Source organism: Coregonus clupeaformis, chromosome 16 (genome assembly GCF_020615455.1).
Source record: "Coregonus clupeaformis isolate EN_2021a chromosome 16, ASM2061545v1, whole genome shotgun sequence".
Classification (NCBI taxonomy): Eukaryota; Metazoa; Chordata; class Actinopteri; order Salmoniformes; family Salmonidae; genus Coregonus; species Coregonus clupeaformis.
Window position 1 is genome coordinate 15,021,631 of NC_059207.1, and position 8,409 is coordinate 15,030,039.

The window sequence follows — 8,409 nt, forward strand, 5'->3', positions numbered from 1 at the left end:
GGAGGGAGAAAGGTGAGGAGAGAAACATTTTGTCAGGAGAAGAAGTGAGACAGGCAGGTAACAGAGGAAGTTGGGGTTGGGAGAAAGGTGAGGAGAGATACTGTTTGTCAGGAGAAGGAAGGAGACAGGCGGGTAACAGAGGAAGTGGGGGTTGGGAGAAAGGTGAGGAGAGATACTGTTTGTCAGGAGAAGGAAGGAGACAGGCGGGTAACAGAGGAAGTGGGGGTTGGGAGCCAGGTGAAGAGAGATACTGTTTGTCAGGAGAAGGAAGGAGACAGGCAGGTAACAGGAAGTGGGAATGAAAACTTTGAACCTTCTTCATGTAGAACAAAACAACAAAATTAAGGCAAACGTGACAGAGAAGGAGAAAAGTTGAAGATGCATTCTGCTAGCAAACACAAACACAAAATGTGTATAAGGCTACAAAGCTTGACCTGGTTGTCAAGGTGCTTCAGGTAGTGAGCATAGCTGGTATCTTTTCCATTTTAGATTTTACAATTGTATCTAATTTGACCGATGGTAACACATTGACAAGGTAAATGTAACATGTATATAGTTTATTTGCACTGTATGCAAACTGTATGTTTCATTCTCAGCATTGTCAGGGTCCATCAGGAACAGCTACAGCCATGTCAGCCATATTGTTTTATTTTGATCATCAACCGTTCTACTTTGATCCCAAAGAGGATATAATCATGTCAAAGGTATAAACAGTAGGCCTACTGTAGACATACTGTAAATCATGTGGGGAAAATGAATACTTCCCCAAAAAGCTCAGATATTCTTGAATATACTTTATTCTGTTCATTGAGAAAATACAGTGATTTGAGAAAGTACAAAAATATTCCCTTTGATGTTTACTTTTTCTATAAATTCAGTCAATTTCAGATAACTATAATGTGCACTGCGGGTTCCCTTCAGATGTTTATGCTGTATTCTAAGGACAGGTTCAATCCAAATCCAATAGAGTAATACAGACTTTTACAATTCAGAATAAATAATGTTGTACTTTTACATCACAGTGAGTAGACAAATGGTAAACAGTTTTACAACTTACAGATTTAAATCACAATGATACAAAAAACTGACTTGATTCAAAGGAAGTTAGTGCATATTTGGTGGTTTCTGTGGGTCTTGAACAGATGTATACATGCTGATTATAAATAGTAGTGTTCTGTATCTGTCTTCTCAGCAAACTGTATCTTGACGGTTGTGCATGTTGATGTTCAGGTGGTGATGGAAGTCCATGTCTCCCTCTCCACTAGAGACAACAGTGGATAGATGCTCCATCTGGAAGAGACAAGCACAGACTATTAGTTCAACAACATCATCTCTGTCCAAATGATCATGCTGTACATGTTCAACTATTGTGTTTCAAACCGACTGTTACAATACAGTTTATATTGTGTTTCAAACCGACTGTTACAATACAGTTTATATTGTGTTTCAAACCGACTGTTACAATACAGTTTATATTGTGTTTCAAACCGACTGTTACAATACAGTTTATATTGTGTTTCAAACCGACTGTTACAATACAGTTTATATTGTGTTTCAAACCGACTGTTACAATACAGTTTATATTGTGTTTCTAACCGACTGTTACAATACAGTTGATATTGTGTTTCAAACCGACTGTTACAATACAGTTTATATTATGTTTCAAACCGACTGTTACAATACAGTTTATATTGTGTTTCAAACTGACTGTTCAACCAAACATATATTTAGCAAGTACAGTCGTGGTCAAAAGTTTTGAGAATGACACAAATATTAATTTTCACAAAGTCTGCTGCCTCAGTTTTTATGATGGCAATTTGCATATACTCCAGAATGTTATTAAGAGTGATCAGATGAATTTCCCTCTTTGCCATGAAAATGAACATAATCCCCCAAAAACATTTCCACTGCATTTCAGCCCTGCCATAAAAGGACCAGCTGACATCATGTCAGTGAATCTCTCGTTAACACAGGTGAGAGTGTTGACGAGGACAAGGCTGGAGATCACTCTGTCATGCTGATTGAGTTAAAATAACAGACTGGAAGCTTTAAAAGGAGGGTGGTGCTTGAAATCATTGTTCTTCCTCTGTTAACCATGGTTACCTGCAAGGAAACACTTGCCGTCATGATTGCCTTGCACAAAAAGGGCTTCACAGGCAAGGATATTGCTGCTAGTAAGATTGCACCTAAATCAACCATTTATCGGATCATCAAGAACTTCAAGGAGAGAGGTTCAATTGTTGTGAAGAAGGCTTCAGGGTGCCCAAGAAAGTCCAGCAAGTGCCAGGACCGTCTCCTAAAGTTGATTCAGCTGCGGGATCAGGGCACCACCAGTGCAGAGCTTGCTCAGGAATGGCAGCAGGCAGGTGTGAGTGCATCTGCACGCACAGTGAGGCGAATACTTTTGGAGGATGGCCTGGTGTCAAGAAGGGCAGCGAGGAAGCCACTTCTCTCCAGGAAAAACATCAGGGACAGACTGATATTCTGCAAAAGGTACAGGGATTGGACTGGGGTAAAGTCAGTTTCTCTGATGAATCCCCTTTCCGATTGTTTGGGGCATCCGGAAAAAAGCTTGTCCGGAGAAGACAAGGTGAGCGCTACCATCAGTCCTGTGTCATGCCAACAGTAAAGCATCCTGAGACCATTCATGTGTGGGGTTGCTTCTCAGCCAAGGGAGTGGGCTCACTCACAATTTTCCCTAAGAACACAGCCATGAATAAATAATTGTACCAACACATCCTCCGAGAGCAACTTCTCCCAACCATCCAAGAACAGGTTGGTGATGAACAATGCCTTTTCCAAGATGATGGAGCACCTTGCCATAAGGCAAAAGTGATAACTAAGTGGCTCGGGAACAAAACATCGAAATGTTGGATCCATGGTCAGGAAACTCCCCAGACCTTAATCCCATTGAGAACTTGTGGTCAATCCTCAAGAGGCGGGTGGACAAACAAAAACCCACAAATTCTGCCAAACTCCAAGCATTGATTATGCAAGAATGGACTGCCATCAGTCAGTATGTGGCCCAGAAGTTAATTTACAGCATGCCAGGGCGGATTGCAGAGGTCTTGAAAAAGAAGGGTCAACATTGCAAATATTGACTCTTTGCATAAACTTAATGTAACTGTCAATAAAAGCCTTTGACATTTATGGAATGCTTGTAATTATACTTCAGTATACCATAGTAACATCTGACAAAAATATCTAAAAACACTGAAGCAGCAAACTTTGTGAAGACCAATACTACACAACAAACACACATAGCTACTGTCAAAAACATGGTACTTTTCTATAAATTATGCATACATTTCACTACATACAAACTCCAGGCCTGCAGATGAAACGAGGGTTCTGAGTTCTAAGTTCCCAATGTACTCGACAGCAACAAAGGGCCACAACAATGCCCCCTGACATGAGTCCCCCTCATATCAAACTGCGTTTTCCACGCATTGTTCCCCTAGCCTTCTCACATGTATTGTCTTACATGTTATCCTTAGAAGCCGATAAGACGGCCAGGTTTTGTGCTGGGGACACAAGGCCTGGGAGAGTCTCTGTGTTACAGCTTCTTCTTATTCTCTCATAGGGCGATGATGAGGCGACGGAGCTGGGGAACGTCTTATCAGATCCCCCTTACACCCACCCCAACCTGGGTTCAGATCGCTCGTACAACCCCCCACCACCACCCTCTTACCCGACACTCCCTTCCTCCAACAAGATATTATGCTATCACATTTCCTGAAAATATCGAGGCTGCTGACAAGCACCAGAGACTCTCCTAGCTTTTGTGGGGCCCTATATGAAAGTATGTACAATGTTGCCATAGCAGCTGAGGCTACTGGAGTTTTAACAGAGATACTGCTGAATATTGTGTTTTCTATCATCTTGATACGTTACCGTCTACGAGGGTAAGCACTGCAGTGTATATTACAAGCCGTTTTGGGGAGTAGTGAACTACATTTAGTTCAACTCGTTTTTTAACTACATTTTGCAGTAGCTTGGTGGTAGTTTAACTAAATTCAAATCTAGGTACTGTTTTCTGTAGTTAAGTCTTTACTGAAGACTCATCTCTTCAGTAGTCTGGCCCAAGGGTGCAAAGGTGTCTCTGCCTAGCCAGCTCCCCTCTCTCCACTGGGATTCTCTGCCTCTGACCCTATTACTGGGGCTGAGTTGAGGAAGAGGTTGTCGTTTCCCCCGCATCTGAGTCACTCGCTTACCCCACATCACGTATTGCCAGGCTTTTTTTGCTATACTTGACTTGAGTGGGTTGACACGTTATCTTCCTGTCTGGTCTTGTGCCCCCTCAGGCTCGTGTGGTGGGGAAGATCTTTGTTGTCTCAGGGTAGTAAGTTTGTGGTCTGTTGATATCCCTCTGGTGGTGTGGGGGCTGTGCTTTGACAAAGTGGGTGGGGCCTGGTTGACCCTGTCCAGGCGTATCGTCCCCTGACCCCCCCGTCTCAGTCCCCAGTATCTAGACTGTCTATGTGCCGGGGGGCTAAGGCTGTATTTCTCCTGTCTATCCTAATTATCCCATCTCTCTCTCTCACTCTCTCTCCAGATAGTCGGCCGGCCAGATAGGACCAGTCAGCCGGCCAGATAGAACCAGTTGGACAGCTGGCGAGATAGTACCAGTCGGCCGGATGGCCAGATAGTTGGCTGACCAGATAGGACACGTCGGCCGGCCGGCGAGATAGAACCAGTTGGACAGATAGGACCAGTCGGCCGGCCAGATAAGACCAGTCGGCAGGCCAGATACGACCAGTCGGCCAGATAGGACAAGTCAGCCGGCCAGCCAGTTAGGACCAGTCGGCCGGTCTACCAGTTAGGACCAGTCGGCCGGCCGGCCAGTTATCTGAACCAGCTATCTGGACCGGCCGACTGCTCTTATTTGGCCGGCCCTCCAAATAAGAGCAGTCGGCCAGCCGGCCAGATAGGACCATTCGGCCAGCGAGATAGGATCAGTAGGCCGGCTAGATAGGATCAGTCAGACAGCCGGCCAAATAAGAGCAGTCGGCCAGTCAGCCAATTAGGACAAGTTGGCCAGTTAACCATATAGGCCCAGTCGGCCAAATAAGAGCAGTCTGCCGGCCGGCCAGTCGGCCAGCCTGCCAGATAGGACCAGCCGGCCGGCAGGCCAGATAAGACCAGTCGGCCGACTGGCTAGTTAGGACCAGCTGGCCGGACAGATAGGATAAGACGGCCGGCCATCCAGATAAGACCAGTCGTCCGGCCAGATAGGACCAGTCGGCCAGATCGGACAAGTCAGCCGGCCGGCCAGTTTGGACCAGTGGGCCAGATAGGACCAGTCGGCCAGACGGCCAGATAGGACCAGCCGGCCGGTCGGCCAAATAAGAGCAGTCAGCCAGCCAGCCAGTTAGGACCAGTCGGCCAGTTAGGACCAGCTATCTGGACCGGCAGACTGCTCCTATATGGCCGGCCAGCCGACTTCTCATAGTTAGGACCAGTCGGCCGGCCCTCCAAATAAGAGCAGTCGGCCAGCCAGATAGGACCATTCAGCCAGCAAGATAGGACAAGTTGGCCGGCTGGCCAAATAAGAGCAGCCGGGTGATCGGCCAGATAGGACCAGTAGGCCAAATAAGAGCAGTCAGCCAGCTATCTGGACCGGCCAACTTCTCTTATTTATCTGGCCAGTTAGGACCAGTAGGCCAGATAGGACCAGTTGGCCGGCCGGCCCTCCAGATAAGACCAGTTGGCCAGCCCTCCAGATAAGACCAGTCGACCAGCCGGCAAATAAAGAGCAGTCGGCCGGCCGGCCAGTTAGGACCAGTCGGCCGGTCAGATAGGACCTGTCAGCCAGATAGGACAAGTCAGTTAGGACCACTCGGCCGGCCAGATATTCCAGAAAGGATAAGTCGCCTGGCCAGATAGGATAGGACCAGTCGGCCAGCCGGCCAGTTAGGACCAGTCACCCAACTGCTCGGCCGGACAGCTCAGACTAGACTTGGCCGACTGTTCCTATCTGGCCACTCCATAGTGATCTCGATAATTTTCAACCCATTTCTAGGCTCCCTTGTCTTGCGAAAATACTACAATCATTGGTCAACACTCTTTAAGGGACGCCAAATGAGCAGCAACGCTCCTCTGGGTGTAAACTCTTTGGCCAGAATTGATTGAATTTATATTTTTTCTCACCCATCTTACATAATTTTTGCAAATTTATTGAAAATTAATTACAGAAATATCTCATTTACATGTCTATGAATTTGAGTGTATTCACACCCCTGAGTTAGAATCACCTTTGGCAACGATTACAGCTGTGAATCTTCCTGAGTAAGTCTCGAAGAGCTTTGCAAACCTGGATTGTACAATATTTCCACATGATTCTTTTTTAAATTCTTCAAGCTCTGTCAAGTTGGTTGTTGATCATTTAGACAGCCATTTTCAAGTCTTACCATAGATTTTGAAGCCGATTTAAGTCAAAACTGTAACTAGGCTACTCAATTCAATGTCGTCGTGGTAAGAAACTCCAGTGTATATTTGACCTTGTGTTTTAGGTTATTGTCCTGCTGAAAGGTGAATTCATCTCCCAGTGTCTGTTGGAAAGCAAACTGAACCAGGTTTGCCTCTAGGACTTTGCCTGTGCTTAGCTCTATTCCGTTTATTTTCATCCTTTCTTTTCATCCATTACACTCTGTAACTGTTTTAAAGTCACCATTGGCCTCACGGTGACATCCTTCCTCTCCGCCAACTGAGTTAGGAAGGATGACTGTATCTTTATAGTGACTGGGTGTATCCAAAGTGTAATTTATAACTTCACCATGCTCAAAGGTATCAATGTCTGTTTTAAAAATATATATATGTTTTTACTCATCTACCAATAGATGCCCTTCTTTGCGAGGCTTTGGAAATCATCCCTGATCTTTGTGGTTGAATCTGTGTTTGAAATTCACTGCTCGACTGAGAGACCTTACAGATAATTGTATGTGTGGGGTACAGCGATGAGGTAGTCATTCAAAAATCATGTTAAACACTATTATTGCACACAGAGTGAGTCCATGCAACTTATTATGTTAATTACTTGTTTTGCCATGTAGCGGTATAGCTAACTACTGGCACTACACAAAAACTAAAATATATATGGGTGAGGCAAGGATTTCCTTTATTTCCTTTATTTTCTTTCTTTTTTCTTTTTCCACATCAGACCTGCCAAATTACACATTCTGTTAATGTATGACCCCAAAGTGATCTGTTTTTGCAGTTTGTAGTCTATGGCATTTCAGATTTACATATGATAATTTTTCACAAATTAGGTTGGATGTAGTAACCTACTTTTTCAAAGTAACTTAGTTAAGTAAACTATATTTTTATTAAGTGTAGTTTTAGTATAGCTTAACTTCTTCCAGTGTGAAGTAATTGGTATACATCTCTCCTTGCCTCCAACAACAAAACCCAAACCAACAGAAGAACTGAGTAGAGATCAAAGGGCACACCTCCTTGCTTACACACAGCACCTCAAGGGCACTGCTCTCTCTCCCTGCCTCCCTCCCTCCTTGTCTCCCTCCTTGTCTCCCTTCCTCCCTCCCAGCCCTCCCTGCCTCCCTCCCTCCCTCCTTCCCTGCCTCCCTCCCTCCCTCCCTCCCTCCCTCCCTCCCTCCTTGTCTCCCTCCCTCACTCCCTCCCAGCCCTCCCTGTCTCTCTCCCTCCCTCCCTCCTTCCCTGCCTCCCTCCCTCCTTGTCTCCTTCCTTCCCTCCTTCCCTCCCTCCATGTCTCCCTCCCTCCCTCCTTACCTGCCTCCCTCCCTCCTTCCCTCCCTCCTTGTCTCCCTCCCTCCCTCCTTCCCTGCCTCCCTCCCTCCCTCCTTCCCTGCCTCCCTCCCTCCTTGTCTCCCTCCCTCCCTCCTTGTCTCCCTCCCTCCTTCCTTCCCTGTCTCCCTCCCTCCCTCCTTCCCTGCCTCCCTCCCTCCTTCCCTGCCTCCCTCCCTCCCTTCTCCCTCCCTCCTTGTCTCCCTCCCTCCCTCCTTGTCTCGCTCCCTCCCTCCTTGTCTCCCTCCCTCCTTGTCTCCCTCCCTCCCTGCCTCCCTCCCTCCTTGTCTCCCTCCCTCCTTGTCTCCCTCCCTCCCTCCTTGTCTCCCTCCCTCCCTCCTTGTCTCCCTCCCTCCCTCCCTGCCTGGCTGTTTGTGGCAGCTGATCTGAGTTCTCTCCCAGTTTGCCTCCCTGCATCCTCCTCCTCTATCATTATTCCAAAGGTGCTTCAACAATAGAAAGGTCTCCTCATGATTGTGTGTGTGTGTGTGTGTGTGTGTGTGTGTGTGTGTGTGTGTGTGTGTGTGTGTGTGTGTGTGTGTGTGTGTGTGTGTGTGTGTGTGTGTGTGTGTGTGTGTGTGTGTGTGTGTGTGTGTGTGTGTGTGTGTGTGTGTGTGTTTGTGTGTGTTTGTGTGTGTGTGTGTGTGT

The 8,409-nt window shown here is 46.5% G+C and overlaps 1 long non-coding RNA gene across 2 annotated transcripts in view; it reads right to left on the minus strand.

The window, feature by feature from the left end:
* Positions 1 to 779: 779 nt before the first annotated feature.
* The window catches only part of LOC121584491, a 61,871-nt gene continuing 54,241 nt past the window's right edge, over positions 780 to 8,409 (minus strand). For both annotated transcript variants that reach the window (XR_006003725.1, XR_006003726.1), the window contains one exon: positions 780 to 1,290. This is a non-coding gene — a long non-coding RNA (uncharacterized LOC121584491). The remainder of the gene's footprint in view (positions 1,291 to 8,409) is intronic.